Source organism: Neoarius graeffei, chromosome 1 (assembly GCF_027579695.1).
Source record: "Neoarius graeffei isolate fNeoGra1 chromosome 1, fNeoGra1.pri, whole genome shotgun sequence".
NCBI classification, from domain to species: domain Eukaryota; kingdom Metazoa; phylum Chordata; class Actinopteri; order Siluriformes; family Ariidae; genus Neoarius; species Neoarius graeffei.
Genome location: NC_083569.1, coordinates 9202905 through 9218212, shown reverse-complemented (window position 1 = coordinate 9218212; position 15308 = coordinate 9202905).

The following is a 15308-nucleotide window of genomic DNA, read 5'->3' as shown; positions in this document are numbered from 1 at the left end:
CAAAGAAGGGTGAGTGTGACTTATTTCCTTTATTTAAGAGTGACTTATTTCCTTTACTTTGTAAATATGTAAGTGAATTAAACGTGAATATAAATTACGTCCCCCAAGGAGTTTGTTATAGCAGGGTTGCAGTGTATGTAGTTTACTAACAAATTAAACAGATGTACAGTAAAACGTCATCTAAATAACTGATAGTTATTATTAGTGGTGCTGCAGTAGAGAGGGTGAGCAGCACCAAGTTTCTGGGTGTGCACATCTCTGAAGACCTGTCCTGGAGCAACAACACCGCATCACTGGCCAAAAAAGCCCAACAGCGTCTGTACTTCCTCCGCAAACTGAGGAGAGCAAGAGTCCCGGCCCCCATCATGCACACTTTCTACAGAGGCACCATCGAGAACATCCTGACTAGCTGCATCACCGTGTGGTACGGCGCCTGCACCGTGTCCTGCTGCAAGACTCTGCAGCGCATCGTGAGAGCAGCTGAGAGGATCATTGGTGTCTCTCTCCCTTCTCTTATGGATATCTATAACTCCCGCCTCACCCACAAAGCCATCAGGATTGCAGGTGACCCCACCCACCCATCTCACAGCCTCTTCAGCCTGCTGCCGTCGGGGAGGAGACCAGAGTTTCCGGGCCAAAACCAGCAGGCTCAAGGACAGTTTCTTTCACCAGGCGGTCAGGAGGCTCAACTCCCTCCCTGTTCTGCCCCTCCTTCCCCCTCTGCCCCCTGCCACAGATTCTGCCCGTACACCCCCCTGCCCCCCCTTCAGCATCTGACATCATGTCACCCTCACAGCCCCCGCCCCAACACACACACACACACACACACACACACACACACACACATACTCTCAACATTCATTTGCACACTGAACTCAGGGACTGCACATTTCACTTTACCTCGCTCATTTGCACTATTCCACACTACCTCACCTTAACAGCTATTAGTTTATTGTTTATACTGCTTATTTCATGTTTACCTGCTATACCTCAAGTGCCCGTGACTGTTTATTTTATGTCCTTTTGCTCCAATCAATATATATATATATATATATATATATATATATATATATATATATATATACACACACACCTGTGAGTCTTTAGTCTATGTCTATTTCTTATCTAGAGTGTTTATACTGTTTATATTGTTTTTTTCAGTTATTCTATTTTTATTTATTGCATTGCCTGTTTGCACCGTGGGTCAGAGAGGACTGAAATTTCATCTGTGCTGTATGTCGAGCATGTATAGCATATTTGACAATAAAGTTGACTTGACTTGACAGTAAAACGTCATCTAAATAACCGATAGTTATTATTAGCTAGAACTGGACTTGCTGCCTAGCTACAGTGGTGCTTGAAAGTTTGTGAATCCTTGAGAAATTTCTATATTTCTGCATAAATATGACCTAAAACATCATCAGATTTTCACACAAGTCCTAAAAGTAGATAAAGAGAACACAGTTAAAAAAAATTAGACAAAAATATTACACTTGGTCATTTATTTATTGAGGAAAATGATCCAATATTACATATCTGCGAGTGGCAAAAGTATGTGAACCTCTAGGATTAGCAGTTAATTTGAAGGTGAAATTAGAGTCAGGTGTTTTCAATCAATGGGATGACAATCAGGTGTGAGTGGGCACCCTGTTTTATTTAAAGAACAGGGATCTATCAAAGTCTGATCTTCACAACACATGTTTGTGGAAGTGTATCATGGCACGAACAAAGGAGATTTCTGAGGACTTCAGAAAAAGCGTTGTTGATGCTCATCAGGCTGGAAAAGGTTACAAAACCATCTCTAAAGAGTTTGGACTCCACCAATCCACAGTCAGACAGATTGTGTACAAATGGAGGAAATTCAAGACCATTGTTACCCTCTCCAGGAGTGGTTGACCAACAAAGATCACTCCAAGAGCAAAGCGTATAATAGTTGGCAAGGTCGCAAAGGACCCCAGGGTAACTTCTAAGCACCTGAAGGCCTCTCTTACATTGGCTAATGTTAATGTTCATGAGTCCACCATCAGGAGAACACTGAACAACAATGATGTGCATGGCAGGGTTGCAAGGAGAAAGCCACTGCTCTCCAAAAAGAACATTGCTGCTCGTCTGCAGTTTGCTAAAGATCACGTGGACAAGCCAGAAGGCTATTGGAAAAATGTTTTGTGGATGGATGAAACCAAAATAGAACTTTTTGGTTTAAATGAGAAGTGTTATGTTTGGAGAAAGGAAAACACTGCATTCCAGCATAAGAACCTTATCCCATCTGTGAAACATGGTGGTGGTAGTATCATGGTTTGGGCCTGTTTTGCTGCATCTGGGCCAGGATGACTTGCCATCATTGATGGAACAATGAATTCTGAATTATACCAGCAAATTCTAAAGGAAAATGTCAGGACGTCTGTCCATGAACTGAATCTCAAGAGAAGGTGGGTCATGCAGCAAGACAGTGACCCTAAGCACACAAGTCGTTCTACCAAAGAATGGTTAAAGAAGAATAAAGTTAATGTTTTGGAATGGCCAAGTCAAAGTCCTGACCTTAATCCAATCGAAATGTTGTGGAAGGACCTGAAGCGAGCAGTTTATATGAGGAAACCCACCAACATCCCAGAGTTGAAGCTGTTCTGTATGGAGGAACGGGCTAAAATTCCTCCAAGCCGGTGTGCAGGACTGATCAACAGTTACTGGAAACGTTTAGTTGCAGTTATTGCTGCACAAAGGGGTCACACCAGATACTGAAAGCAAAGGTTCACATACTTTTGCCACTCACAGATATGTAATATTGGATCATTTTCCTCAATAAATAAATGACCAAGTATAATATTTTTGTCTCATTTGTTTAACTGGGTTCTCTTTATCTACTTTTAGGACTTGTGTGAAAATCTGATGATGTTTTAGGTCATATTTAAGCAGAAATATAGAACATTCTAAAGGGTTCATAAACTTTCAAGCACCACTGTAGCTTGAATCTTTACCTTCTAGGGAGGCGAAAGAAAAAATGCCCCATTTTATACAGGTCATTTTTTACTCAGGCATTTCGAGAGGTTTTACTGAGGTTGGGTCAAGAGCACTCCTCAATCCTCAATTTTCACACTGTACTCCAGAGGCTTATCCATCTTTAGACGCATACTGATAGTTATAGTGCTAACTACATTGTGTGACAAGAAAAAGTGACAGCAGACAACGACTTGCTATGGCTCATCATACATTTGATGAACCTGATTGGCTGCGTTCATGTTCAGTGTAAATAAAACAATGTAAAGATTGAATTCTATTGATGTATCATGTAAATATTGATACTGTATGTGGCGAGAAGAGTGAAGATGAGCCCTTTGAAATTTGGTCACTGTGATATATGTTTATTTCTGTAATATCTCACAAAATATCAGGCCATTTTGTTTTCTGGGAAGTTATTTAATTTGAGGGGATTAAAGCAAATAATGTGCATGAAATCGCTCGCTTTGCACAGTCAAGCAGACAGAGGAAGTCCGTGTGTGTGCGCATGCTCAGGTTTACCTTTGACCGTGCACTGACAGTTCCATCATCCTGTCGCTAAACGAACAGCTGATCACACCAAGGTGCTCGCTGAGCGCCGATATTTATTAGTTTGGTCCTGCGTTTCCTTTCCTTCGTATATAACATAACGTCTTTTCTTCTCGCTTTCTTTCCGTTACTGTAGTCGGTCTTTCACGTTTCATTCACACACTCACGTCCTCCATTTTTCTCACCTGTTTCAAATTTGTATCCCACAATGCCTTGCACGAACGAGGAAAGCCCACCACGTGATGGTGGCATGATGTAGTATCTTGAATTGGGTCATGTTGAAGCAGGAAAAAATATCGGAGAATTTAGGGCCACATGGCCCGAAATTCATCACTTGTTCTACTTTTTTTTTTAAAAACTTAATGAAATTGGAAGTAGGGCGGCACGGTGGTGTAGTGGTTAGCGCTGTCGCCTCACAGCAAGAAGGTCCGGGTTCGAGCCCCGTGGCTGGCGAGGGCCTTTCTGTGCGGAGTTTGCATGTTCTTCCCGTGTCCGCGTGGGTTTCCTCCGGGTGCTCCGGTTTCCCCCACAGTCCAAAGACATGCAGGTTAGGTTAACTGGTGACTCTAAATTGACCGTAGGTGTGAATGGTTGTCTGTGTGTCAGCCCTGTGATGACCTGGCAACTTGTCCAGGGTGTACCCCGCCTTTCGCCCGTAGTCAGCTGGGATAGGCTCCAGCTTGCCTGCGACCCTGTAGAACAGGATAAAGCGGCTAGAGATAATGAGATGAGATGAGAAAATTGGAAGTATGTGATTCGAATTCAGTAGCTTTCAGTCCACTAAACAAAAATAATTTGGTGTTGGGAAAATTCTTTTCTTTTCATGACCTACACTTGAAAAATCTGAAAGGCAGTCTACCTTTTAGTACAGTATTAAATATATTCCATATTCGTCCAAGGAACTTCCCAGATCAGTCCTCCTGGAAAATCCACACAGCAGAACTGGAACATGAACCCAGGATGAACTCCGGACTAGCTGGCAACCAGAAAATGTTATGTAAGCGAGAACTAGGAAAGACAGAAATACTGAGAATGATAAAGCAATGTCCCTCCATTTTCCATCTCTTTCTCAATCTCTTTGTTTATCATTGTCCAAAATGTTCTCTATCAGTTCTTTTCTGTCGCTCTGCTATAAATGTTCCATTTTTATTTTCTCTTTTTCTCTGCATCTATTTTTCCACCTCTTGAACTTGCACTCAGTCGTTCACTCTCTGTCCTTTCATAATTATCTCGCAATGTTCTTTCTCATTGTTATTCAATCTTTTGCACCCAGTCCAATTTCTCTCCATGCCTCTCATTTATTATGTCTCTCTTTCAGTAGTTTTCCATATCTGTATTTTTCACTTTCTATATATATACTCCTGGTGAAAGGTCAAATTCATTTCTCTCTCTCTCTCTCGCTAAAGTCTTTCTCAATGGTGGAGCACAATTCCTGAGATCTAGTTCACATCCTAAAAACGGGTAACATTTCTGAGAACTCCATCACATTACACAAAACAATACATTCATTTTGCTTCCTTTCATACATTTAGGGCGGCACGGTGGTGTAATGGTTAGCGCTGTTGCCTCACAGCAAGAAGGTCCGGGTTCAAACCCCATGGCCGGCGAGGGCCTTTCTGTGCGGAGTTTGCATGTTCTCCCCGTGTCCGCGTGGGTTTCCTCCGGGTGCTCCGGTTTCCCCCACAGTCCAAAGACATGCAGGTTAGGTTAACTGGTGACTCTAAATTGACCGTAGGTGTGAATGTGAGTGTGAATGGTTGTCTGTGTCTATGTGTCAGCCCTGTGATGACCTGGCGACTTGTCCAGGGTGTACCCCGCCTTTCGCCCGTAGTCAGCTGGGATAGGCTCCAGCTTGCCTGCGACCCTGTAGAACAGGATAAAGCGGCTAGAGATAATGAGATGAGATGAGATCTTTACATTTAAACACAAAATTCAGTCATTTGAGTCTCAATAAGCAAAACACAAGCAATGATTCTTAACGGAAAGAGATTGTCCCCAACATCTAACTACATGTGCAATCAGACCTACATCATATACAAGAATGGTCACCAGTTACTCAGTATAAGTGAACATGGATCAGTGTAAAGTTGCTACTGATGATGATGATGATGATGATGCTCCTGCTGCTGCAGCTGATGAGGATGATGATGCATCTGCTGATGATGATGAGAAGGAGGATGCTGATGATGATGACAACAATGACATAGCATTTTCTCACAGTTTCATATCAATGATTAATCATCTTGAAAACACTAAATAGTACATTTTTGGTGTCATTGAGGAATTGTCTGTCTCTCTGTGTACATAAAAGTTCTTTTCTGTGTGGAAGACATATTTGAAATTGAACATCTCATCTCATCTCATTATCTCTAGCCGCTTTATCCTTCTACAGGGTCGCAGGCAAGCTGGAGCCTATCCCAGCTGACTATGGGCGAAAGGCAGGGTACACCCTGGACAAGTCGCCAGGTCATCACAGGGCTGACACATAGACACAGACAACCATTCACACTCACATTCACACCTACGGTCAATTTAGAGTCACCAGTTAACCTAACCTGCATGTCTTTGGACTGTGGGGGAAACCGGAGCACCCGGAGGAAACCCACGCGGACACGGGGAGAACATGCAAACTCCACACAGAAAGGCCCTCGCCGGCCCCGGGGCTCGAACCCAGGACCTTCTTGCTGTGAGGCGACAGCGCTAACCACTACACCACCGTGCCGCCTGAAATTGAACAAGAATCTGAAATATAGATCTAAATGGGATTATTTATAATCCATCCATCCATTATCTGTAGCTGCTTATACTGTAAAGGGTCACAGGCAAGCTGGAGCCTATCCCAGCTGACTATGGGCGAGAGACTGGGTACACCCTGGACAAGTCACCAGGTCATCGCAGGGCTGACACATAGAGAGAAACTGACACTCACATTCACACCTACGGTCAATTTAGAGCCACCAATTAGCCTAACTGGGCGGCAGGGTGGTGTAGTGGTTAGCACTGTCGCCTCACAGCAAGAAGGTCCTGGGTTCGAGCCCAGAGGCCGGCGAGGGCCTTTCTGTGTGGAGTTTGCATGTTCTCCCCATGTCCACGTGGGTTTCCTCCGGGTGCTCCGGTTTCCCCCACAGTCCAAAGACATGCAGGTTAGGTTAACTGGTGACTCTAAATTGACCGTAGGTGTGAATGGTTATTTGTCTGTATGTGTCAGCCCTGCGATAACCTGTCGACTTGTCCAGGGTGTACCCCGCCTCTCACCCATAGTCAGCTGGGATAGGCTCCAGCTTGCCTGCGACCCTGTAGGACTGGATAAGCGGCTACAGATAATGGATAGATGGAATTAGCCTTACCTGCACGTCTCCCATCGGCCACTGGGCTCGAACCCAGAACCTTCTTGCCGTGAGGCGACAGTGCTAAGCACTTTTATAACCAGGTAAATCCAAGGTATTGCAGCCTCCAATCATATCACACCAAGCCTCAAAAGGATCAGAAAACAAATGAACCTTTGAACTTACTGTTTCGTTTTGATGGGTGTATGTACGAATTTGATTGCCAGCGTTCAAGGAATGATAAAGAAAGCCTCCTGTTTTGATGAAATAGCAATTCCTTTTTGTGCAGCTATTTGTTTTGTTTCTGCAAATGCATTTCAATGTTTTGAGCATCTCAGAGTATTTTCTTAACTGTTTTGAGAGTGTGAAGTATGTTTCGGGAACTGTGCTCCACCAATTGAGAAAAACCGTAACACCTTTCTCCATGTCTCTCTTCGACATTCACTCCCTCCCTCTCTCTCTCTCTCTCTCTCTCTCTCTCAATCTCTCAAAGATGACTAATGACTTGAAAGCCTCTCAAAGTGCCCCCCACCCCCCACCCCCCGCCAATTGGAGGCTGCTTGGAACTGCAAAGAACCACAATGAAATGCATCCTCTAGAAAATAACACTAGAATAAAGGCACATCGAGAAAGTGCAGTGTGTTCTCATGTGACCTTTTTTGCCTAACTTGCAAAACACGAACATTTTCCTCAAGGAGCACCATATCTTTCATGCTTTTGAGTGTGTGTTTTTGAACTGAGTCTGGTCTGATGACGCAAATTTGGACCACAGTGTGTCCCGAGTCACATGAGGGGTCGTGACAGATTTGACAAAACCAGCAGGAGACTACATGCACAAGCTAATCTTAGCAAGATCAGTGACATGATGAGGTGACTGTTATTTCCTCGGGAATTACTGAATAATTGGTAGTTTTTGAGGGTAATTCCTGTTACAAAATGGTGTTATTACATACAGTATTATTCAAAAGGATAATACATTTTTCTGTCGCAAGTAAACACTGATTTTCATAACAGGAATACAAAAACTAGACAGTGCATTCCCTAAAGAGAATTCAGCATATTGCGCATGAAGCAGCTAGGTGGTTGCTATGGTTTCGGAGGTTGTTGCTCGTGAGTTTCTCGGTGGTTGCTAAAGCCTCACTCACAACCCGCCGTACGTGCTGCTATGGGCGGTCTACAGTAAAAAAAAAATTGGCAAAACTGTGCTTGAGACTTGCGCGACACTTCCGTGAGTTCAGCGCCATAGAAGGTCGCAGACTGCCCGTGGAGACTTTTGGTCCTGCACATGCAAATTCTATGGGTCCTGCGACAAATCAAGAACGCATACACTACGTATGGAACCCATATTCCTTTTGTACACCTGACCCAGGTCAGCAGCACAGCCAGTAGGGGCTTTTTGCGATGACAGTAAGACGCACGAGTGACGCACGGTCATTGTATGAGTGACGTGCTTCAGAAGTACTACACAAGTATTCCACACTTGCTATTTGTGCGGCGCGCAAGACAGAAGTGCATCTCACTTTCTACCCCTACCCCTACGCAGCGCACGTGACCTGCACGCGACACAAGGGGCAAGACTCTGGGTATATATATTGGGGAGGAACAAAGGAACCGATCGTGCAGCGTGTAGCATTGTCGAAGGGAAGAAGACCACCTCATTTGCTGTTTTTATTTGAGTATATGTTTAATTTAGGGCGGCACGGTGGTGTAGTGGTTAGCGCTGTCGCCTCACAGCAAGAAATTCCGGGTTCGAGCCCCGTGGCCGGCGAGGGCCTTTCTGTGCGGAGTTTGCATGTTCTCCCCGTGTCCGCGTGGGTTTCCTCTGGGTGCTCCGGTTTCCCCCACAGTCCAAAGACATGCAGGTTAGGTTAACTGGTGACTCTAAATTGACCGTAGGTGTGAATGTGGGTGTGAATGGTTGTCTGTGTCTATGTGTCAGCCCTGTGATGACCTGGCGACTTGTCCAGGGTGTACCCCGCCTTTCGCCTGTAGTCAGCTGGGATAGGCTCCAGCTTGCCTGCGACCCTGTAGAACAGGATAAAGCGGCTAGAGATAATGAGATGAGATGAGATGAGATGAGATGAGATGAGATGGCACAATGGCCTGACAGCGATGATGGGATTGCAATGTCCTCACTTCTGGGGTTCGTTAGCTGAAACATACAAGAAAATCAGCATATATAATATTAATTTCATAAGCATATAGATACTGAAATGAATGTTTAAAGCATGTGTATTTACCTGTGAAAATCCCTCTGGCGGGGTGCTGTGCCTTCTGCTGGCTTGAAGGCATACTTCTCCCTGTCCGTGCAGGGCTTGCTGGTGCTGCTACCGTCATCATCAACTTCTTCCTCCTCCTCCCACTCTGCTGTTTCAGGCTGGGTTACTTCACTTTTGCTTGCTTCTTCTTGGGTCCCATTTTCTAAACTTTAAACTGAAAATTTTTACATTTTTCCCACAAAATATCCAATGTTCTTCAGCCGAAAGACAGATGCAGAATGCTGCAGATGCGCTGGTTTTATACCCACTCCTGGCTTGCGTCACACGCAAGTTATGAGTGATTGTCACACGCTAATCATTTGCGTCACACGCGCTTCACAAGTGCGGCCCGAACTCGTAGCGCAGGAAACTGGTAAAATGCAAGTCACACACACTCCACACTCACTGAACACACACTGATCATGTGCATCAGATATACGCTTTCCACGGGCTAATGGCGCAATTTTCCCACACCTCGAGGACGTCAGGTGTGCAACCTATACTTGACAAGTACTTTGCCCGTACTCCTCCCCCAAACTTTCCCCCGGGTTCACCGCGAACCTGCGGCACGGCTGCGAGCTACCAAACCCTGCGACCCATGCGTGTCCAAAACACTTATGGCAGGTTGTGAGTGAGGCTTAAGGTATACAAGGTTGCTAGCATGGTAACATGCCAACATGGTAATGACTAGCATGCTAACTGATAGCATGCTTACATGCTAATGATGAACATGTTAATGGCTAGCATGCTAACAGCTCATGCTAACATGCTAACAGCTACCATGCTAACAGATTAATGCTTACATGCAAAAGAAGAAGAAAGAAGAAACCTTTATTTGTCACATGCACACTTCAAGCACAATGAGATTCATCCTCTGCATTTAACCCATCTGAAGCAGTGAACACATGCACACACCCAGAGCAGTGGGCAGTCACAATACAGCGCCCAGGAAGCAGTCAGGGGTTAAGTACCTTGCTCAAGGGCACTTCAGCCCAAGGCCACCCCACGTTAACCTAACTGCGCGTCTTTGAACTGTGGGAGAAACTGGAGCACCCGAAGGAAACCCACGCTGACACGAGCAGAACATGCAAACTCCACACAGAAAGGTCCCCGCCGGCCGCTGGGCGCGAACCCAGAACCTTCTTGCTATGAGGCGACAGTGCTAGCCACTACACCACCCATGCTGCAAAAGGCGAACAACTAGCATGCTAATGCCTAACATGCTAACACCTACCATCTAGATTGTTAACATGCTAATGCTAACATGCTAATGGCTAACATGCTAACAGCCAACATGCTAAGGCAACATGCAAACTGATAGGAAAAATCTGGCAGAGGAAGAAGAAGAAGAATAAAACTACAGAGTAACGATCGTATTGCGCATTACTAATTAAAGCTGGACTGCATTGACAAAATATGGAACAAATACTATATTATTTGTTGTTTTGAGCTTAATTTTGTTTCTGTAGTTATTATTATTATTATTATTATTATTATTGCTGTTATATACCTTCTTTGTAACCATTTGACACATCTCAGCATATCCCTCACTGTTACTTTGCAGTGAGCTGTTACATTATCTGACATGACCCAATCACATTTTCAAGCTGCGACAGTAATTGATTTTGTTATCGATCTTTACTTCAACTTCTATTGATCTGATGATTTATAAAGTGATTATGATGGATGCGTTCATCAAAAATGGCACAACGTCTGGCTTGTTAAACTACCGAAAACTAGCCAATTTGGTGTGACAGAACCTGTTTCGATCACAAGGAAAGTTCCAAGGTCCAGGACCATTTGCGGACATTTTAGACATATGTGGTTCTTCTCCAAACTGTTGGCACAAAGTTGGAAGCACACAATTGTATTGAATGTCTTTACATCCTGTTGTGTTACAATTTCCTTTCACTGGAACTAAGAGACCCAAACATGTTCCAGCATAACAATGCCCATGTGCACAAAGCGAGCTCCATGAAGACATGGTTTACCAAGGTTCAAGGCAAGGCAAGTTTATTTATATAGCACATTTCATACACAGTGGCAGTTCAATGTGCTTTACAGAAGTAAAAGCAAAACAGTAAACAATAGAAAATAAAATTACATAAAATAAATGGGGAAGAAAAATAATAAGAATTAAACAATAATAGAAATAAAATAATAAAATGAGATAAAAGTTCAATTTAAAAAAAACAGCAGAATAAAATAGAATAAAAGTTAAGTAAAATTTAAAACATGGAGAGACTGTAAAAGTAAAGAGTTTAAAACATGTAGAGATGGCAATATTAATAATTTAGCAGAAAGCATCTGAAAACAGCTTGGAATTTAACCTAGATTTGAAGCTGCCAACAGCAGGAGCATTTTTGATGTCCTCTGGCAGTTGGTTCCATAGCTGTACTGCATAGTAGCTAAAAGCTGCTTCACCACACTTTGTTTTAACAACAGGTTTTAACAGTAAATTTTTCTGCTGCGATCTGGTAGATCTGATTGGGTTAGGCCGCTGCAACATATCAGAGAGGTAATTGGACCCTGTACCATTTAGAGATTTGTACACCAGCAGCAATGCTTTAAAGTCAATTCTGTAGCTTACTGGAAGCCAGTGAAGGGACCTTAGAATTGGAGTAATGTGCTCTGTTCTTTTTGTTCGTGTGAGAACCATAGCTGTTGCATTTTGAACCAGCTGAAGTCGTTTGACGGGTTTTTTTGGCAGGCCTGTGAAAAGGCCATTGCAGTAATCAACCCTACTAGAGATGAAGGCATGTATAAGTTTTTCCAGATCATTTTTTGACATAAGTCCTCTTAGTTTGGAAATGTTTTTTAGGTGATAAAATGCCGTTTTAGTGATTGCTTTCATGTGCCTGTCAAAGTTTAGCTCGCTGTCAATGAAACACCAAGATTTTTAACCATTTCTTTTGTTTTAATCCCCTTTGTGTCAAGAATAGTGGTAATCCTGAGTCTTTCATCTTTTTTTCCAAATAGAATTACTTCTGTTTTATCTGTGTTCAGCTGAAGAAAATTTTGTGACATCCAGTTGTTGATTTGATCGATACACTGGTAGAGACATTCAAGGGGGGCATAATCATTAGGTGATAGAGCAAGATAAATTTGGGTGTCATCTGCATAGCAGTGACATAAAATTGAATTGTTCTTGATAATTTGCCCAAGTGGGAGCATATAAAGGTTGAATAGTAATGGTCCAAGAATCGACCCCTGGGGGACACCACAGGTCAAGGACATTGACGTTGAGGTACAATTTCCCATGGTAACAAAGAAGCTTCTATCTTTTAAGTATGATTTTAACCAATTGATAACTTTACCAGTCAACCCAACCCAATGTTCAAGTCGATATAGCAGTATGTTGTGATCAACAGTATCAAAAGCTGCACTGAGGTCCAGTAATACCAGGACCGATGTTTTGCCTGCATCAGTATTAAGACGTATGTCATTTATAACTTTAATCAGCGCTGTTTCAGTGCTATGATTGGCACGAAATCCTGATTGAAAGTTATCAAAGCAGCTGTTTGATATCAAGAAGGCAGTTAATTGATTGAAGACAATTTTTTCAAGGATTTTCCCGATGAATGGTAGATTTGATATTGGCCTGTAGTTATTTAATACTGAAGCATCCAGATTATTCTTTTTAAGTAGGGGCTTTACAATGGCTTTTTTCAAGGACACAGGAACAATGCCAGTCTCTAGGGATGTATTTATGATTTGAAGCACATCTGTAATTATAAGATGTAGAACAGACTTAAAAAAGTTGGTGGGCAGAATGTCCAATTCAGATGTTGAGGAACTGAGATTTTGTACAGTTTTTTCAAGAGTCTCATAATCAATTAAACAAAATTCTGACATTTTGTTGAAGTTATCTGTCTGTGTCACTGGTGATTGCAGTTTTTCAATTATTTGCAACTGAGATATATTATGAGCAATATTATGTCGTATTTTATCAATTTTACCTTTGAAGAAGGATGCAAACTCGTTGCATTTATTAACTGAGAGAAGTTCAGGTGCTAATTGTGGTGGGGGATTAGTTAGCTTCTCTACTGTTGAAAATAGCACACGGGCATTGTTCATATTCCTGTTGATGATGTTGGAGAAGAAAGACTGTCTTGCTTTACGAATTTCATAATTATATTTACAAAGCATCTCTTTATGGATTTGATAATGGATGTGAAGTTTAGTTTTGCACCATTTTCTTTCAGTCTTTCTACATTCTCTCTTTAACAGTTTAACAGCCGGGTATTGCTTCCATGGTGCTTTCTGCTTATCATTGACTCTTTTGATTTTGAATGGAGCAATATCATCCACAATTTGGGTCATATTTAAATTAAAAATTTCCAGTAAATCATCTACAGAGTCTGACATTTTGGTTGAGATCCGAGAGAGAGCTTGCTCAAAGAGAACACGTGTTGTCGTTTATGACTCTCCTACCCATAGTCGTTGAGTTGTTCTGAATGTGAGGGGACATAGAAACATCAGAGAAAACACAAAAATGATCAGATAAGGCCAGGTCAACAACAGTAGTAGAAACAGTAAGAAGAGGAAGAAATGGAGTGTCCTGCACAGAACCCTGACTTCAAGGCTAATCTGAACATCTGTGATCTCTGATCCCTCACTGCATCAAGAACAGTCATTCATCTATAGCTGATAGAACCACATGGGCTCAGGGTTATTTTGGCAAACCTTTGTGAAGCTCTACAATACAGAGTTACATCCACAAACACCAGTTAAAACTTTACTGTGCAAAAAGGAAGCCTTATGTTAACTGTGTCCAAAAGTGCCGTCGAATTCTCTGGGCTCTGAGGCATCTGGGATGGACCATCACAAAGTAGAAACATGCACTGTGGTCAAACGAATCAGTATTACAGTCTTTTTTGGAAGAAATGGACACCATGTGCTCCAGACCAAAGACAAAAAGGTCCATCCAGACTGTTACCAGAAACAAGTCCAAAAGCCAGGGTGCGTCATAGTATGGGGTTGTGTCAGTGTCCCTGACAAAGGTAACTTACACTTCTGTGATGGAGCATTAATGCAGAAAAGTACACTGAGATTTTGGAGCAACATCTTCTGCCTTCAAGATGACATCTTTTCCAGGGAGATTTCAACCTGACAATGCAAAACCACATTCTGCACACATTACAAAGGCGTGGCTGTGGAAGAAGACGGCATGTCCACTCTGTCTCCAATAGAGAATGTGGGGAGGATTTTCCATCCATTATCTGTAGCCGCTTATCCTGTACAGGGTCGTGGGCAAGCTGGAGCCTATCCCAGCTGACTCTGGGCAAGAGGTGGGGTACGCGCTGTCCAAGTCACCAGGTCATCACAGGGCTGACACACAGAGACAAACAACCATTCACACCTACGGTCAATTTAGAGCCACCAATTAGCCTAACCTGCATGTCTTTGGACTGTGGGGGAAACCAGAGCACCCAGAGGAAACCCATGCAGAACATGCAAACTCCACACAGAAAGGCCCCCGTCGGCCACTGGGCTTGAACCCAGACCCTTCTTGCTGTGAGGCGACAGTGCTAACCACTACACCACCGTGCCGCCCTGTGGAGGATTTTGAAAATGAAAATATAACAGTGATGACCCTGTATTGTTGCACACCATAAGACCTGTGTGCAGGAAGAATGGGACAAAACCATAACATCTGAAACATTTCATCACTTGGTGTCTTCAGTCCCTAAACATCTTTTAAGTTTTGTAAGGACTGGCAACTTCATAAAGTGGTAAATCTTTTACCGTCCCAACATTTTTAAAAATGTGTTCCAAGAATCAGAATTGAAATGTGTTTGTTTTGGGGGGGAAAAAATCATGTGGTAAAACATCAAATAATGTGTTGTTGTATTGTTTGAATGCAATACAGGTCGAAGGTGATTTACAAATTATGCTTTTTACAAATTGTGCTGGGGGCGGCATGGTGGTGTAGTGGTTAGCGCTGTCGCCTCACAGCAAGAAGGTCCTGGGTTGAAGCCCAGCAGTCGGCGAGGGCCTTTCTGTGTGGAGTTTGCATGTTCTCCCCGTGTCTGCGTGGGTTTCCTCCGGGTGCTCCGGTTTCCCCCACAGTCCAAAGAAATGCAGGTTAGACTAATTGGTGGCTCTAAATTGACCGTAGGTCTGAATGTGAGTGTGAATGGTTGTTTGTCTCTGTGTCAGCCCTGCGATGACCTGGTGA